At 46.6% G+C, this 18,141-nt stretch overlaps 1 protein-coding gene across 1 annotated transcript in view; it reads left to right on the forward strand.

Annotated features, from left to right (window-relative positions):
- Positions 1–18,141, forward strand: part of TMPRSS7 (transmembrane serine protease 7) — a 731,423-nt gene that overhangs the window by 188,890 nt on the left and 524,392 nt on the right. The window lies entirely within an intron of this gene.

The raw sequence follows: 18,141 nt of genomic DNA on the forward strand, positions 1-18,141 counted from the left end.
TTGGATAGTGAAGATATTTTTTATTCAACCATTTCCCCGAGGTCTAGATCTATGAACTAGATTCTTATCAAGTGGCAAAAGAAAATAATAAGTACTTCATGAATATAAAAAAATGAGATGTGCCAAGCACAGTAAAAGCTTTTAGGGGAATAGCAGTATTTTATGTGAATTTACGAAGCAATCCTTGCTTTTTTTTCATTACACAAATCCTGGGAGTGCTTCCTAAATTAACCTAAAATGTGTGGGAGGGTGGAATTTCGAGTTATGCAACAGAATCAGGAGTGGGGCATGCATGCTTTCAATAGTTTTTGTTTTGCATGGACAAGCGTTTCACTTGATTTAACAAAGAAGGTGGTGATTTTCTCAGCAGGTCAGCAGAAATCAAACCTTAACACTCACTTCAAGAATACATCAGTTACATCAATACCATAGTTGAAAAGAGTGTTTTGGTTTGCTATGTAGTGGTATGGAGTGAGAAGTTAGTTTCATGTTTGAATTTCTAGTGGTGTACAGTGAGAGTTTGTACCTTAACATTGTTGTTCCCAAACTTTTACTGCAACTTGCTAGATTAACCTCAACTCTTGATTTAAAAGGTTTCTATATATAACGAATGAACGATCACACACAGCACAGCCCCAGCCAGTAGCCATCATAGCAAATGCACCACCAGTTAAGAGCCAAATAGTCAATTCCTTGTAGGTATGCAAATTAGCTCAAATGTCATGCATTTGCTCTACGAAAATGTCTTTGTCTATGGGGCAGTGCTACTTTATACATAGACATTTTTAACCCAAGACAGACAGCTCTCAAGGATTCAGACAACTGCAAACATGTGTATATACACACACACAAACACAAATCCCATGTGCATTATTGTCCCCAACTGCCCCTACCTTGTCCCCTATAGTAATCTGTTGCATTACTGCCACCTAACTCTTCCTCATCCCAGTAACCTTTAGTAATATGTTGCATTACTCTCACCTCACTCCACCTCATTCCAGTTGCTGATTTCTAACCTGTGGCATTGCCCCACCTCCCTCTTCCTTGTCTCAGTATACTTTAGTACTATGTTGCAACACACCTGCCTCTTTCTTCTGCATCCCAGGACCCCAATAGTAATCCATTGCATTACCTCAAATCCCTTTTCCTCTCCCCAGTACGCCATTAGTGATCTGTGACTTTATCCCCCTCTTTCTCATTCGATTACTCCATTAACCCACCTCTATGTTCCTTGTCGCAGATTCCCCCTCCTCCCTTTTCCTCATCCCAGCACCCCAATAGTAATCTGATGTTTTACCCCACATTCCTTATCCTCATATCAGTAGCCCATTAGTAATCTTACATTATCCCACCTCCCTCTTCCTAGTACTCCATTTCCCATCTCCCTCTTCCTCATCCCAGTTCCCTATTCATAATCGGTTGCATTACCCGTCATCCCTCTTCCTTGTGTCCATCACCTCACTCTTCCCCATCCTAGTACCCATATAGTAATCCTTTGCATTACCCCACCTGATTATTCCTCGTCCCAGTAGCTCATTAGTAATCTGGTGCATTACATGCCTTCCTCAACCTCGTCCGAGTACTCCATTAGTAATCTGTGGCACTCTCTGACCTCCTTCTTCTTCAACCCATTACTCCAATAGTAATGTGTTGCATAAGCCTACCTCCCTCTCCCTCGTCCCACGTACCCATTAGTAATCTGTTGCATTACCCCCACATCGCCCTTGTTTGTCTCAGTACTCCATTACCCAACTCTCTCTTCCTCGTCCCACTTCTCTATAAACCCACCTTAATTTTGCTCGCCCCAATACACCATTAGTAATCGACTGCAATATCCCACCTCCCTGTTCCTTGTCCCATTCACCATTAGTAATCCATTCTTATCTAGTGGAGAAAAAAAGAAATACTTGATAAACCCCATGTTGCGCAACTTAAGAACACATGTTGATAACAAACGATATGACATCAGTTATTTTATCCTAAAAAGTACAGATTTACAGGCGGTTGGATGTATAGCATAACAAAATCCTTGAGATTCAGTTAACAGTGAACTGCATATGTTCAGTGCAACAAAACCCATGAAATTCACTGAAAGAACTTTTCTCGAAGTGACTTTAAGGTGAGGCTAAGGTGCCGATTTAATGCAACAAAAGCCCTGAAATTCACCAGGTGTTGCAAGCAACGCCACCTTAAGTATGAGGCCACTATTGCGCAGTCCCTAAGCACACTGATGACATCACATATGACTGCACTTAAGACATCTCCGATTCAATTAGTGATGATATCATATATGAAATCAGTTATGACACCACTTATGACCTCCTAAAAGATTTTACTTGTAATTACCGGCCATGGTGAAACATTTGTGACTTTGTTTGAAGATACACTGTGCAATCTTTACATATAAAGCTGAATGTATGTATGTGTGTGCGTATGTTTGTCCGGCTATACAAATCCACACCGTTGAACTAACGTCTACCAAATTTTGCATGGATTCCTCTTTTGCCTGGCACAATATCATAGCCTATGTTTGGATGCAAAAATCTTATATACAAACAACATTTTTGATGTGTGTGTATGTTTGTCCGGCTATACAAATACACACCGTTGAACCCACTGGAACCAAATTTTGCATGGATTCCTCATTTGTCTGTGGCAAAATTGTAGTCTATATTTGGATACACAAAATTCACTCTGTAGACACCCTCATTTACTGATGCTGACCCCAATTCACTACAGTAGGTACTAGAAGGAGGCAACATTTGCAGTGTCTGAAGCAAAATGTTCAATATGTTGGTTATTCCTTTGAAATGTATTACTACTGTATACAGTTCAAAAGTGTTTATTAAAGCATTTTTAAGGGGAATTAAAAAAAATTAAAAAAGAGAATATTGATTTTAGCAACATATCGTTTTTAAAGAAATTTGTAGTTATTACATTAAATTAAACAGACGATTATGTCAGTTTGCAGCCAGGAGGATAGCTATGGGGCAACACATTTTTCTTGAAAGCAAGACAGTGCAGAGCAACACATGCTGATATCCCTGTCCTGCACTTAGAGATAAGTCTCTTGTATTAAGTACGTAATAAAAGATTCACAAATTAATTTAGTACACATATATATAGAAAGTCATTGTATGTATTATACATGTTCCATGTCGGGACAATATCTTTAGATATCTCAACAACTAAACATAACCACCATGTACATTTAATGTGTTCATTTATTCGATATACATTATAAAATGCAATACATACATTAAACCAGTTAATCACACCTTACATTATATCCCATAGAATATTAAAAATATTATTCTTAATTGCTAAAATCATGTTGTAAAATACACATCACTCATTATACTCAACATCATTCCATAAAAAGCTCAAATGTAATTGATAAACATATTAGATAAACCATTATAGTAAACAAATTTGAGGATTGCTATGGGTTACAGCACTTTTTTAGTCAGCCAACCAGCAGCGTTCCCATTCTGAATCTAATATATAATGATCTTGCATATTGCCGTTGGAGGATATCTAGATATGCTCCATAACAGATCTCTAGTTTTAATGAACAATACATTTGTGTAAGGTCGGAGTACTCATATTGTGTTTTCATTTCATTATAAATATAGATTTTATAAGCATTTTTTACCAAAGCTTTAGTTGTGTTATTATAGACGTAGGTTCTTCCCACAGATCACCAAAATCTAAAAAATAAATAGTCCACTTAATATGTAAACACCACTGAAGTGAGCTTCAAAAAGTGCCACTCTCAATTTGGTGAGCACTGGTAATGACCATAGTCACAACCAATACGAAACTGGTCTGATGGCTATTTCATGTTGTATGCTACGGCAGTTAATGTCCTTTTTAATGAGCACATTAGGCGTTACTTTTGGCAGACAACAGTTTTCTGAAGAAGATTTTTTTAATTATTCCAAATGTATCAGTCTTCATATATCCCCAGATCTCTGAGCAGTAAATGCTCCTTGGTCATGTGGTTGTATGCCTCAAGTGAGGGCCTTATAGCTCCAGTGCCATGAGTTTTTGCATAACCTAATAGAGCTTTACTAACTCTATCTACGGTTTGTTCGGCTTTGGCACTTTGTTCAGACCACCCACACTTGCTTTCAAACATCGCTCCAATGCAATCATACATGTTCATCTGCTCAAATATTGTATCCTAAACTGGGATCAAGATTTTGCAGCCCATGGCTCTTGGAAGATGGAAAATCATGCCATTAGTTTATTTCTTGTTAATTTCTGAGCAACTTTCGATGCAGTAGTCACAGAAAAGTGCAGACTGATTTCACAGACCCTAGGGGACTGGGAAATTAAAATCAAATCATCAGCAAATAAAAGCAGCAGGATTTTGTCGTTTCCCAAAGTTGGAGCGTCTGTAGTCACCTTATCAATGGTATTACAAATTGAGTTAATAAACAGAGAGAACATGGTTGGGGCCAGGACACAACACTGTCTCACTCCCTTCTGCACTGGGAAATAGGGGTTCAAATCTCCCGCCAAGCTCCATCTTATGCATGCTTTATTTTTGCACTACAGAGCAATTATATTTTTAGCAAAGATAATGGCAGCACTGTTGGCAATAGTTTCTCCAATAATTTAATTGTGTACACCATCAAATGCACACTTTGAATCCACAAATAGCACATATAGGGGCCGATTCATGGAACAAACGTGTGCCGAAAATCTATGCGCAAGCAGGCGCAAGCAGGTGCAAGCAGGCGCAAGCGCAAAAAAACAGGCGCACGCGCACACGTGCGATTCATGGAAGTCCCTGCGCGTGTTTTCCTCGGGATGTGCGCCAAACCTGTGCATGGCGCACACGTCACTGAAACATCCCGAACGGCGTGCGCGACGCGCACAGTGAAAGCGCACAACCTCGGCGCACACACCAAAAAGGGGGCGGAACACGGGGTGTAACGCGCGGAATGGGGAACAACGTGCGAAAATAAGGGCGTAACTGGGATGTACTGCTGGGAAGCAGACGGAACGCCCACACCCACGCGAACCACACGTATTCATGGAATCGAATAGGGCAAAGCCGCGCACGGCCAAGGACACGCACAGGCCTAAACACGTCTGCCACACGAAGGCAGGCCGTAGCGTCCCTGCGCATCACAAAAGCGCCAATATACAGCAATGATGAATGTCCCATACTGCTATTGTGCCTGGGGTTCGCGTGAAGTTTTCCACACGATCGGGCCTGGGGGAGCGGGCTACATGTATTACAGGGATTCGCGTGAAGTTTTCCACGCGATCGGGCTGGGGGAGCGGGCTATGTGTAATTCGCGTGAAGTTTTTCATGCGATCGGGCCTGGGGGAGCGGGCTACGTGTATTACAGGGGTTCGCGTGGAGTTTTACACGCGATCGGGCCTGGGGGAGCGGGCTACGTGTATTACAGGGGTTCGCGTGAAGTTTTTCACGCGATCGGGCCGGGGGAGCGGGCTACATGTATTACAGGGGTTCGCGTGAAGTGTTCCACGCGATCGGGCCTGGGGGAGCGGGCTACGTGTATTACAGGGGTTCGCGTGGAGTTTTTCACGCGATCGGGCCTGGGGGAGCGGGCTACGTGTATTACAGGGGTTCGCGTGAAGTTTTTCACGCGATCGGGCCTGGGGGAGCGGGCTACCACTCACCGTCTGCCTTGCGTGTAGAAGAACGCGTAGCCAACACCCGCTGTGAAGTAATAGCGTGTGAACCCCAACGGCTGGAAAACACACGCACCGCACCCCACGAAAAGCACGAACAGAGCAATATAAAGGCACGCGGGATCTACAAGCCCTGCCAGGGAAACGCCCGTGCGCGAAACGTCACAGACGCGCTTACGCACTAAGGGCCTTTGGTCCAATGAAATTGCGTATGCGTGCTGACGCGCTTATGCGCTAAGGGCCTTTGGTCCAATGAAATCGCGTATGCGTCCTGACGCGCTTATGCGCTAAGGGCCTTTCCTCGATTTACACGCAGACGTGCAAGATTTTCACGTGTCAAATCACTCCATATCAAGCTGGCCACGTGTAAGCACACGGAAGACCACGCTCCTGCCCAAAAGGCCGAATTACTGCCCCCCAGAGCCCCGAGCAGCCTCCCACGAGCCATCTGCTGCTGCCTGCCTGCCTGCTGCCACCGTGCCCTGCCATTTGGTGCCTGCACATCAGCCATCTGCAGGGGTCCATTTGCTGTGTCCACCCCTGCTGGAACAGAAGACTCCCGACTGGGATACCATCGCTCCACAGCCCAGCCCCAGGACCCAGTTGCCCACCCACTCCTGCCTCTGGGGTTGCCATGTCGGGCACTGCAACATCTGGCACCACTGGCAACCCCCGGCCAGAGAGGCAGAGGGGCACCAGCTTCACTGCCACCGAAGTTGGTGTCCTGGTGGAGCAAGTCCTGGGGCAGTATGATGCCCTCTTCGGAAGTAACCGCACCAACAAGGAAGGATGGACTCGGATCTGGACGGACATCGTGACTGCCATCAACGCGGAGGGTGTGGCAGTCCGCGACTACCAACATGTCAAGAAGCGCTGGGATGACTGTAGGTCCAGGACCCTCTTGAAGGCCCGGCGCCTCGTGGAGGGGGGCCGGGGCCGCATGAGTACCATCCAGATGAGGGTCCTGGAACGCGTAGGCCCAGCGCTCCATGCCCAGATCCTTGACAGGCAGACCCGTCTGGAGTTGAGCGGTAAGTGGCCAAGCATTGCTGTGTGAGACAGGGCATGTCGCAGTGTGTTGGTTGTCTGATACTTGCCTGTATGTGTGACATAGGCCATGTATGCATGTGTGTGTGCAGGGACGTCATGCATGTGAGACCAGTAATGTGTGAACCACACGGTTGGTGCATGTGTTCAAATGCAACATGGCTTGCCCTATGCGGAATGTCCACATGAAAGCATCCCAGTCTCTGTTCCTGGACATGGGTGGGGGTGAGGGATGGGTGCTGATGTCATGTACATGTATGCTGTCCATGTCTGTGTGTCTGACCTGCGTGTCTGTGACTTGTGAATGCCAGGGATGCATGACACATGTCTGTCGCAATGTTCAGGTTCACTGATGCAGCCTAGTCATCCTTGTACCCACTGTGTCTGTGGTGTACGAGGCCAGATGGATGAAACTAGGGTGAAGTGTGTGCATGTGATAGGCATGGCCCATGATGCATGTGAGTTCCAAAACAACATTGTATGTTTCAAGAATCCCTTGGACATGTATGCTAATGTCCATAGCATGCGCCATGCCTGTTACCGCATGTGTTTTACCTGCACTGACCCATGTGTTGTGGATGGACATGATGGAAGTGATCTTTGACAGTGCCACTCATCTGCTATTGCTTCCTGTCTAGGGGACCATTGTACAGTACCCTGATGCTTGTGTTCTATGTCTCCCTCTACACAGTGCCACGTGAAGAAGAGGGCAGAGACGGCACTGTGGAGCAAAGCGGCGGGGATGCCCCCACAGCTGCAGCGGAAGGGGTGAGTGAGCCCCCACAGGGGCTTGCAACGGCGGAAGACGGGGTGGAGCCATCCAGGTTGGTGGTTTCCACAGAGGAGGAGGAGGCTGCTACTGAGGCGCACATGGGGCCTGGTGGGGGCATCCCTGCTGGTGCAAGTGTTGCAGTCCAGGGGCATGGGCAGGAGGCAGCACAGGTCGCCGTGGAGGGGCCTGTGCATGTCACTGTCCCTGACACTGTGACTGCACCACCATGCACCAGCAGGGATGCCCCATCCCAGGCCCGTCCGCAGGTAGGGGGGATGTCCATGTCATCTGACTCCCCTCCACCTGCGGACGAGGGGACCCTGGCCGTATGGAGAAGGTCCTGATTGGTGTCGCGTTGCGCACAGGTGCAATTCGTGATGAGGTGCGTGCTTCCCGGGAGGAGCATGCACGTCATCACGGAGAGCACCGTGCCGACATGGCCCAGTTGGGATCGGCCATGGTCGGGGGTTTCCTACATGTGTCGGCCAATCTGGCGACCCTCTCCTCCTCTGTGGAGACTATGCACCAGTCGTTCTCCATGCCGTCTTCCGGCCCAGATGCCACCAGGGCCCCCTGTGGACCTGCCCCGACCAATGCAGCCAGCTCGGTGGGGATCCCATCCCTGCCACAATCGGGAGTCGGAGGTCCAGCAGGGGTGGACACACCAGCAACTGGACCCCAGCAGATGGAGGATGTGACGGCATCATCGGGCAGGGCACGTGCACGACGGCGTCGGTGGATTCCATCAGCCTGGATGCCGTCGTGCTGGCACAGGCAGTTGCGTCGGAGGCAGCGGCAGGCTCGACGTGGGAGGCATCATGGCTCGGGGCCATCAACATCAGGGGTGCAGGCATCGGCCGGAGGGCAGGAGAACCCTGGAATGGGAGTGGCTTCCGTGTGGGAGCAGTTGGGCCAGCAGATAGGTACGGAGCGGCAGCGGGCAGAGGAGGAACGGCTCACAATGGTCAGGGTGGAGAACTCCATGCGGAGGGCGCTGAGGCGGGCTGAGTGCCTCGAGGGTCTTCGCAGGGAGTTGGAGCTGGACACTGCTTTGTCCCTGCGAGACCTCGGGGCCAGGGAACATGCCCGCCTCCAAGCCATTGAACAGGAGTTCGATGATGCCCTGGCCCATGACAACATCCAGTGAGCCGTTGGACTAGCCCGCTGCCCTTGTAAATAGTTATGTAGTTAGTGTTAGGTTTCCTTTGTTTTTGCATTTTTTTTTGGACCTTTTGGACAATGGGCCACATTTTTGTATATATTTTTTTTTATTAGGTAGTGCTGTTAGATGGGTTTCATTTCTTTTGTTGGGATCATGGACCCTGGCTTGTTCATCTGTACATAGTTCACTGTTGGATTTTCTTTTCATTTTACAATTTACCCATGGAGCAATGGCTTTCAATTATAATTTCCCATTGGATTTTCTTTTGTGGACTGTGACTTTGGACACCATTCCTTTGGATTATGATTTTTGGTTTTGCATTTTTTCACGGACATGCTTCTTTTTATTTTTTTACATTCCCATTTCTGTTTGTTTATTTTTGATTCAATTCATGTTTCCTTTAATACATATTTTTTTATCAAACTTCAATGTGTAGTATCATCTCATTGGTTTCATGCATATCATGATATGGGTTTTGAGATTCACTGACACCCATTGGGTGTATGTGAGGGACATGTGTTCGTTTCCAAACTTGCAATTGGTGTTCTATCATGTTATTGCCATTTCTAAGTGGGTGGATGCAATACTCGGGTGGGTGTTTTGCATTTGGAGGCTGACCATAGGGACCAGGGATCTAGATTGTGATGACATGTTGGCTGGGGAACATGAGTGGGGCCTGCTGGCAGGTGCCCCACAGTGCTGGGGGGTGCAGGGGAACATGAGTGGGCGCCTGCTGGCAGGTGCCTCGCAATGCTGGGGGGTGGGGGTGCAGGGGGACATGAGTGGGACATGAGTGGGGGCCTGCTGGCAGGTGCCCCACAGTGCTGGGGGGTGGGGGTGCAGGGGGACATGAGTGGGACATGAGTGGGGGCCTGCTGGCAGGTGCCCCACAGTGCTGGGGGTGGGGGTGCAGGGGAACATGAGTGGGACATGAATGGGGGCCTGCTGGCAGGTGCCCCACAGTGCTGGGGGGTGGGGGTGCAGGGGAACATGAGTGGGGGCCTGCTGGCAGGTGCCTCGCAATGCTGGGGGGTGGGGTGCAGGGGGACATGAGTGGGGGCCTGCTGGCAGGTGCCCCACAGTGCTGGGGGGTGGGGGTGCAGGGGAACATGAGTGGGACATGAGTGGGGGCCTGCTGGCAGGTGCCCCACAGTGCTGGGGGGTGGGGGTGCTGGGAGACATGTGTGGGGGCCTGGTGGAGGGTGCCCCTGACTGGTGGGGCGTCGGGGCCTGGTGGAGGGTGCCCTGCACTGCTGGGGGGTGGGGGTGCTGGGAGACATGCATTGTTGATCAGTAGTGCAAGGTGACATGTGGCTTGGCTGGGGGGCATGCCCATGGCGGATGGGCTGCCTGCGGGACATGAGCAGGGGTGCAGGGTAGTCCCCCGTGGTGTGGGCTGCCTGCAGGGGCCGTGGAGGTTGTAGAGCGAACACCTGGGAGGACCCACACGGCCAATTCACGTGTAGTATTCCCCAGAACCCCTGAAATACACGTACCCTGATGGAATCGCGTGTGAAACTTCCCGCGCACCCCTGAAATACACGTACCCTGCTGAATTTGCGTGTGAAACTTCCCGCGCACCCCGAAATACACGTACACAGGACATTCGCGTGTGTAACTGCAACCCTGAAATACACGTACCCTGATGGAATCGCGTGTGAAACTTCCTGCGCACCCCTGAAATACACGTACCCTGCTGAATTTGCGTGTGAAGCTTCCCGCGCACCCCTGAAATACACGTACCCTGCTGAATTCGCGTGTGGAACTTCCCGCGCACCCCTGAAATACACGTACCCTGCTGAAATCGCGTGTGAAACTTCCCGCGCACCCCTGAAATACACGTACCCTGATGGAAACGCGTGTGGAGCTTCCCGCGCACCCCTGAAATACACGTACCCTGCTGAATTTGCGTGTTTAACTTCCCGCGCACCCCGAAATACACGTACCCTGCTAAAATTGCGTGTGAAACTTCCCGCGCACCCCTGAAATACACGTACCCTGCTGAATTTGCGTGTGAAACTTCCCGCGCACCCCAGTAATACACGTACCCCGCTCGCACAGGGCCAATCGCGTGTGAAACTTCCCGCGCACCCCAGTAAAACACGTACCCAGCTGAAATCACGTGAGAAACTTCCCGCGCACCCCAGTGATACACGAACCCCGCTCGCACAGGGCCAATCGCGTGTGAAACTTCCCACGCACCGCAGTAAAACACGTACCCACCTGAAATCACGTGAGAAACTTCCTGCGCACCCCAGTGATACACGTAGCCCGCTTGCCGTGCTGGTACAGGGTTAGTGCAGCCCTTTGCGCTGGATTGGGGATTTTGATGGCTTTTCCCTGCGCAAGGTGCGTTCTTGGGGGCGTAACAGGCGCTGCTGCAGGGTTGCTCGCCACTGTGCGCCACGGCTGGTTTTGGTGGCTGGAATCCATGAATACGCTGTGCGCGGAAATGTATTTTAGCGCACGCGGCTGGCGCAGGGATTCGCACGCGCACACTGTGCGCCAGCCGCGTGCGCCACTTTTGCGCTGAATTCTATGAATTACCCCCATAATGTCATGTTCCTCAGTATGACATACTTGTTAATAAGCAGTGAGAGTCTAAAACACTGGTCTATGGTAAATACCCCAGATTGAAACCCTGCTTGTCGATAATCAATAGCCTCAGTCTCCTCAATCCACTTTGAGAAACAATCTAAGAGGATTTTAGCATAGATTTTGCCAGCAGAGCCTAATAGCGAAATAGGTCAATAATGGCCAGCTTATGTCTACCCCCCTTCTTGAATATCAGTATTCTTTCTGTCTGCACCCATGATTTGGGAACGATTGGGAGATTATATATAGCATTAAATAGTCTCTGAAGGAAGGTCAGTCAAATTGCAGTTTCATTCTTATACAAATCCACTGGGAGTGTATCCACTCCTGGAGCCCTGCCCCCTTTTTGGGCAACAAGAACCAACCTAATCTCTTCCTGAGAGAAGAAGAGTGGATCACCCACTTCAATACTTTCCAACAATGGAGCAATGTTGTTGGGTGAGAATGCCAAACGGGTCTCCTCTTACATGATCCTAAAATGATGCAGCCATTACATCGATGTTAGTTGTCCCATGGTTGTTGTGAGATATCTTCCGATAGTCATGGAATTCTTAAATAATGTACTGGACAAGAGCAATTAATTTGTGAACGGTTGCTGCTCAGTCTTTTTTTAATGCTTTCATGTTTGGAAAATTGTCTGTTTGTCGGATTGTCTATTCATCTGCTAAACGTTTGTAATAAACTATAATGCAATATATTTTAAAAAAGACATTCATGATCCTCAACGTGTTTCAGGCTTTTCCCTTCCTCAGCGGGGAGATATTTTGCATATTTTGTAAAAATAATAAATCCAAATGTAGCTGCTAGCTTTTCCAGTGAAAACTCAGTGTGGCAGATTCTGTCTCCTACTTGGGAGTTTATTTGTCTGAGGATTTCCAATTCTCAGACAAATGGAGATTAAAGTAGGTGCATCACCAGGGCGCAAGAAAAACCTTATAAATAGAGGAGGCCCTTCACCAGTTGTTCTTTTAATTAAGGTTTATAAGATGAAGGTGGCACCTCAAACGCTACATGATGCTGTGATATGGAGCAGCCACAGGACACCTTCTGCAAATCATTGAAAAGTATTTGGAATCTGGGGTTAGAAAATTAAACTTTAATTATAGTCATGAGATTAGAGCTTAGCATAACCGCTATCCAAGATAAAGTGATAGCTGTCCGATTATGGCTGCTTGCTACAAGGTCCTCTCATTTATAATACATATTATGTTATCTCTCTGATGCCTGACCCTCCTATTCTAGCACAGTGTAATGAAAACACAAACACATTTGGTATTTGAGTGCCAATAGGAAATCCTGATTCTTTTGCAGGATTGCCCAACCCCATGCCTCGAGGGCCAGAATCCTGACAGGTTTTCAGGATATCTCTTATTAACATTCATGAGAATACATTTGTGTTCATTTATAGAATCATTGTATGCAAACTTATCTCATAAATATTAATAAGCGGTATTCTCAAAATCTTACATGTTTCCAGCCCTCGCGGCCTGGTGTTGGACAACCCTGTTTTAGAGCAAACTTTAAGAATGACTTGACATTTTTAAAAGGAAGTGGAGGCTGACAACCAATTGGCAGCATGTGATTCAATTAGCAAACTTTTTCTTTGGGTTTTGCCTGGCTCAGGGGACGATAATCAATGTTTTTACAAGAAATTCCCCGGCATATCCATAAAGGTTTTTTTCTGGAATTTCACCTATGTTTATATCTAATGTTATGTAATGGTGCCTGGACTAGCATTCCACTATAAAGCATACTTATTAGAGGACAGCTGAGATTGGGTGTCTATTGGTATGTTTTGCATACTAATCCTTGGTGCTTTTTCTATTCTAAAATTAAGGAGAATCAATTGTAATCTAGCAATGACAGATCAACTAGAAATAATTGTGTCTTATGATGCAGTTTAATAGATGTAATGCTGAAGAGTGATGACTGGAGTGCTGGAATGAATCTAAACCTCTGGCATTGCACTAGGCAACTCCCCAGACCATTGTGTTGCTGTCGGCCATGCCATTAAAGACGGGGAAAGACCATATGAAAATTAGGCTTCATTCAATCCCCCAAAAGGAGCTGTCCTTTTCAAATCACTTGAATCTACAAACAACCCCAGACATATCTAATTTCAACCTCATTGGGTGTCCTCAGTGAGGTTTAGCTTGGATCGCCACATACCATAAGCTAAGGACCCATATCTGGGCATATCTGACCCACTTACAGTGAATTGTTCAACACTAAACAGTGATAGCCGAAAGGTTTGTAATAAATCTTAACAGCTGGAATTGGACTGGGCAACCCACCCGACCACCGTTTTTCAGACAGCCATGCCATTGTACAAGGGGAAAGAGCATAAGCAAAACAATTGTGGCCCCATCCCAAACTTGCCAGTCCAGCCATAACTGTGAGGTGACATGCTTTCTGCGAAAAAAAACAGAGACAATCCCAGACATGCTCTGGCCTCATTGGGTTCCATTTGTATTTTATTTGTATTTACAGAGCGCCTTACATAGCAATCAAATACGGTACAATTAAATTAATAAATGAAAAGAAAACAAATCAAGAAGAATATAATAAGAGGAGAAGGTAGGTTTTAACAGCAAAAAAAGTAGAGAGAGAAGTGGAAGCATGGATGTCAGGAGGGAGGGCATTCTACAATTTGGGGCTAGGAGTGAAAATTAACAAAGATGTGATGGAGCACACAAGTGTTTCGGAGATGAAAGAAGATGGAGATGTTGAGAACAGAGAGTTTGAGCAGGGAAGTAGGGAGACAAGCGAAGACAGAAGAGCAAGGAAACTTTGAAGACAATAGAGAGGAAGTGAAACTGAAGACAACGGTCAAAAGGAAGAAGAGAGATAGATAGAAGGGAGTTTTTAAGTGAAGAATGAGGGGGCAGCTGGAAAAGAAGGCAGACAGAGGAATTGAAAATAGCGTGATGAGCAGTAATATGAGCTGCCGGGAGGCCGACGAGTAGAGCTGAACAGTAGTCAAGTCGGGAAAAGATAGACGAGAAGATGAGAAGATTTGTGGTGTGAAAATAAAGAAGTGGCTGCATCTTTAACAGATTAAAGAGGTGAAAATGATGGGCCTTAGCAGTAGAAGATATGTGAATGGACACATTAGCCTGCAATCGAATATCACACCATGGTTACGGGCAGTGGGGAAAAAATGGATAATGGAGAGAGGTAAGAAGATCGGGAAAACAGGGGGTGGGGGAGAGACATGGGGGAGTACAGCATTTCAGTTTTGGAGGGGATAAGGGAGAGGAAACTAGAGGACATCAAAGACTGGATGGCAGAAAGTCAGGGGGAAACCCAGAAGTGAGGAGAGTCTGGGAAGAAAGAAAAAGAGAGAAATATCTGGGAATTGTCAGAATTGAAGTAACAGGAAAATTGAAAAGAATCAATAAGGGAGGCTAGTGTAGATAGAGAATAGGAGAGGGCCGAGAACAGAGCCTTGAGGGATACCATAGAGTTATGGAAGAGGAGAGTAAGCGCTATCAGACCAGGAGACTGTATAGGTCCAGGAGTAGAGCTAGGAATGGAACCAGTCAAGGACAGAGCCAGAAAAACGCAGAGAGGAGAGGGCAGAGAGAAAAGTGAAGTGGTACAAAAGCCACTGAAGGATCAAGGAGAATCAGAATAGATTAATGTTTGCATGCAGTGAGGTGTTGCTTGGGTCTCTTAGCACAGCTAACTTAGGACCCACCTGTGGGCATACCTGTCCCACTCCGGTGACTTGTCCAGATTTTAAGAGTGATGTCTGGAATATTTGCAATGATAAACCGCTGGATTGGTCTGTGCAACCCTTTTGGACATTGTTTTCCAGACTGCCATGCCATTACAGAAGTATACACACTGCATGAAATTCAGTGCTGTTTTCTTGCTACTCAATCACCATTTTGATGTAGTTTGTTTTTTGTATAATTTCCCTATTGGACACTGCACAGCCAACAGTGCTAGGAGTTACTTGGAACTGGATGCAACAGACACTTTCTCCTCTGCACAATGGCAATACTAGAGAGGATCATAGAGGAAGCAACCAACAAAACTGCTTCCTCAACAACACCGCTCAGAATGTATTTGTAATACTCACAGAACCTCCACAGGCAATAGAGGCCTGTGCTTGTGCCCTCACACATAGCAAAGTGCCCATCTGTTGATGCCTGCAGCTCCCCCACCTTGCTTTGGTGCACCATACCCTGCTTTGCCCCAACAATGGGCCTCTTGTTGTATAACATCATTCCAAGCCATCTGTTATTTTTACGACCACCACCTGCCACCTCTAATCACAATCACTAGGTCGTGCTCCAATGGCTGAATGCCTATTGTGACAGGTGAATTGCCTTACTTTTAACCTCAACTAGCCCATACTATTGGAAATATATGCAATAAAAAACCGCTGGCATTGCTCTGAACTCACCCGCTTTTGGCGGGTGTCACCCGCCTTGTAAACAGGTGAGTCACCCGCCAAGCCTCGTGCACGCCCATTCATTTCAATGGGCCTCTCACCCGCCAAACACAAAATCGGGTGATTTCACCCGCCTATGCATCGAAAAAGGTTGAGAGCTATGGCTCTGTGCAACCGGCGCCTTCGCAGGCCGTTTTTCAATTGTCTACTTAAACAGCTGCAGCATTTTTTTTGTATGAATTGTGCATTTTTAAGGTGCGTATACATCAAGAATTTGTGTTTCGGGGGGCGTGGCGGAACGCCGGAGTTGATGGCAATGTAGCCGCACCGCTCCGTCCCATCATGTTTTACATACAGCATTAAGTGATTTATTTTCGAATTTTTTCTTACCCCTCGCCTATCTAATACTGGAAGACTGTCTTTTGAACCTCTGTTCTCGCTCCGGTGCAGTTTTACACGACAAAGGCTTCCTCCTTTGCTCCAAAGCCGTTGCACCGACTGCTGCTTTCGTTGGGATCCACTCTCTGTGAGGAAACACTCGGCATCGCCCTCTCCGTGACGTACCGGTCTGGGCCTAGCAATGTCTCCCTTTCAGGACGCCACCTCTGGCGAAGTAAGAGACTGCACAAATATTCATATATTTAAAAGCCTTTCTTCATTTCATCACGTTATTTTATCATCACGTTTCTAATAAAGGCTTTTTTTGGGGGGCGAAATTTGTTATTTTTAGTGCCAATTCCTTTAATTAACTATATTTCCTCACACCACATTTGCTCAAGGACGCTGTTCCATCCATTCAATAGCTAATCCCCCACACTAACGTGAGATGGGGGTTTAGATTCTATTAAAGACAAGGAGGCGATTATTATGCATTACAATCTTTACTCTGAAACCACAGCAGCAAAGAAAATACTTTTACAAACAAAAAAAGTTTCCACAACACAACTAGATAGAGTTCAATGTCAATGTATGGGGAACTCCCCAATCCATCATGGAGGACAGGTCATGCCCTGCAGGGGACCAATGAGCAGGGACCCTCTTCTATATATGTCCATTACTCTAACCCCAACCCCTCTTTCTGCAGCTGTCTTGCACCAGAAGTCCAATGAAACGGTTGAACTGCGCAGCGCGGAGAAAGAATCCCACGAAACTGGAGATCTCCACCTTCTCGCAGCCTGAATCTATGCCGAAGTTCTTCTGGATAGGACTTCTCATCCAAAATCACGCACTCCACAACTTGTTACTGTGAGCCACACTCCTGATGAGAGCCTCAACTCGTGGCTGTAAGAACAACAAACAAGAAGGGTGGGTGGTTGGGAAAAACAACAAACCAAAGAAAGTTCTCTCTTGAACCACCTGTGTACATGCGTGTCACCATTGTCATATCACATCATATCCAGGGTGGGTGGGTGGGATAATAATCGCCTCCTTGTCTTTAATAGAATCTAAACCCCCATCTCACGTTAGTGTGGGGGATTAGCTATTCTATGACAAGACAGGAGGCTCATATTATGCAAGTTCAAAGCCCTTGCATCTTATTAGTACAACATGATCCATACGATAGAGCCAATATAATAAAATATAATAAAATAATAGGAAAGGAAAAAACATTTTTATGCTTTCATGAAATCAATCAGCTGATCGCAAGAGAATTGACCAAGACTAGTTTGCCAGAAAACTGTCTTATAAGGCAACGTCAAATGCAAGAAAACAGGAAATTGTGCCAATTCCAGTGTTCTTTACAGGCCGCCAAAACCAACTGGTTAAAGAGGGGAAAAAACCCTTAAACAAAGTTTTCCTACTAATAGGATAGGACAAAAACTCCTCTGTAAAAAACGCCTCTGTTGTCCAATAAAACATTTAAAACATTTAAATTAATATCATCTTTGGGATCCTAGAAAGCAAATCAAAGAAAATAAGCACAGAGATCTCCTGGAGATAAAGAAAAAGTACCCCAAAGGGGGAAAGACTTTTAGGTTCCATCCCATGCATTAAAGGAAGATATTGCATTAGGATCAGGGCATGTCACATAACTACACTGGGGAACCAAGAGGGAAAGACAAATCTTCAAAAGGTAAAATGGGAGTAAAAATCATTTTATAAATTTGTAACAGGATGACCCATCCTGAGCAGAGCTGAAAAACCATAGACTTAACCCACAATTGTCTTCAGACATATGTGTATATTAAGGAGGGATGTCCTCTGGAGGCCGAAGCAGAATGGAAGAGAGGGGCCCCCCTGAGAAGCTAAACCTGTCAAACCGCCAACCGGAGACCGTCAGACCTTCCGAACACTTGAAGAAGAACTCTGCAACCATGACAAGAAGCAGATATTTACAAACCTGATCCTTAAGAGGCCAAACCTGGCAAGGAGAAAAAATGTATCTTACATCCAATCGCTACCATCATAGTGACATCCAATTCCAAGTCTTAGCAAGACTCTAAACTGCAAAGAAGCGATCACTAAATAGTTAAACTGAAGCTGCACACC

This window comes from Ambystoma mexicanum, chromosome 7p, assembly GCF_040938575.1.
Source record: "Ambystoma mexicanum isolate Mex_15411 chromosome 7p, UKY_AmexF1_1, whole genome shotgun sequence".
NCBI classification, from domain to species: Eukaryota; Metazoa; Chordata; class Amphibia; order Caudata; family Ambystomatidae; genus Ambystoma; species Ambystoma mexicanum.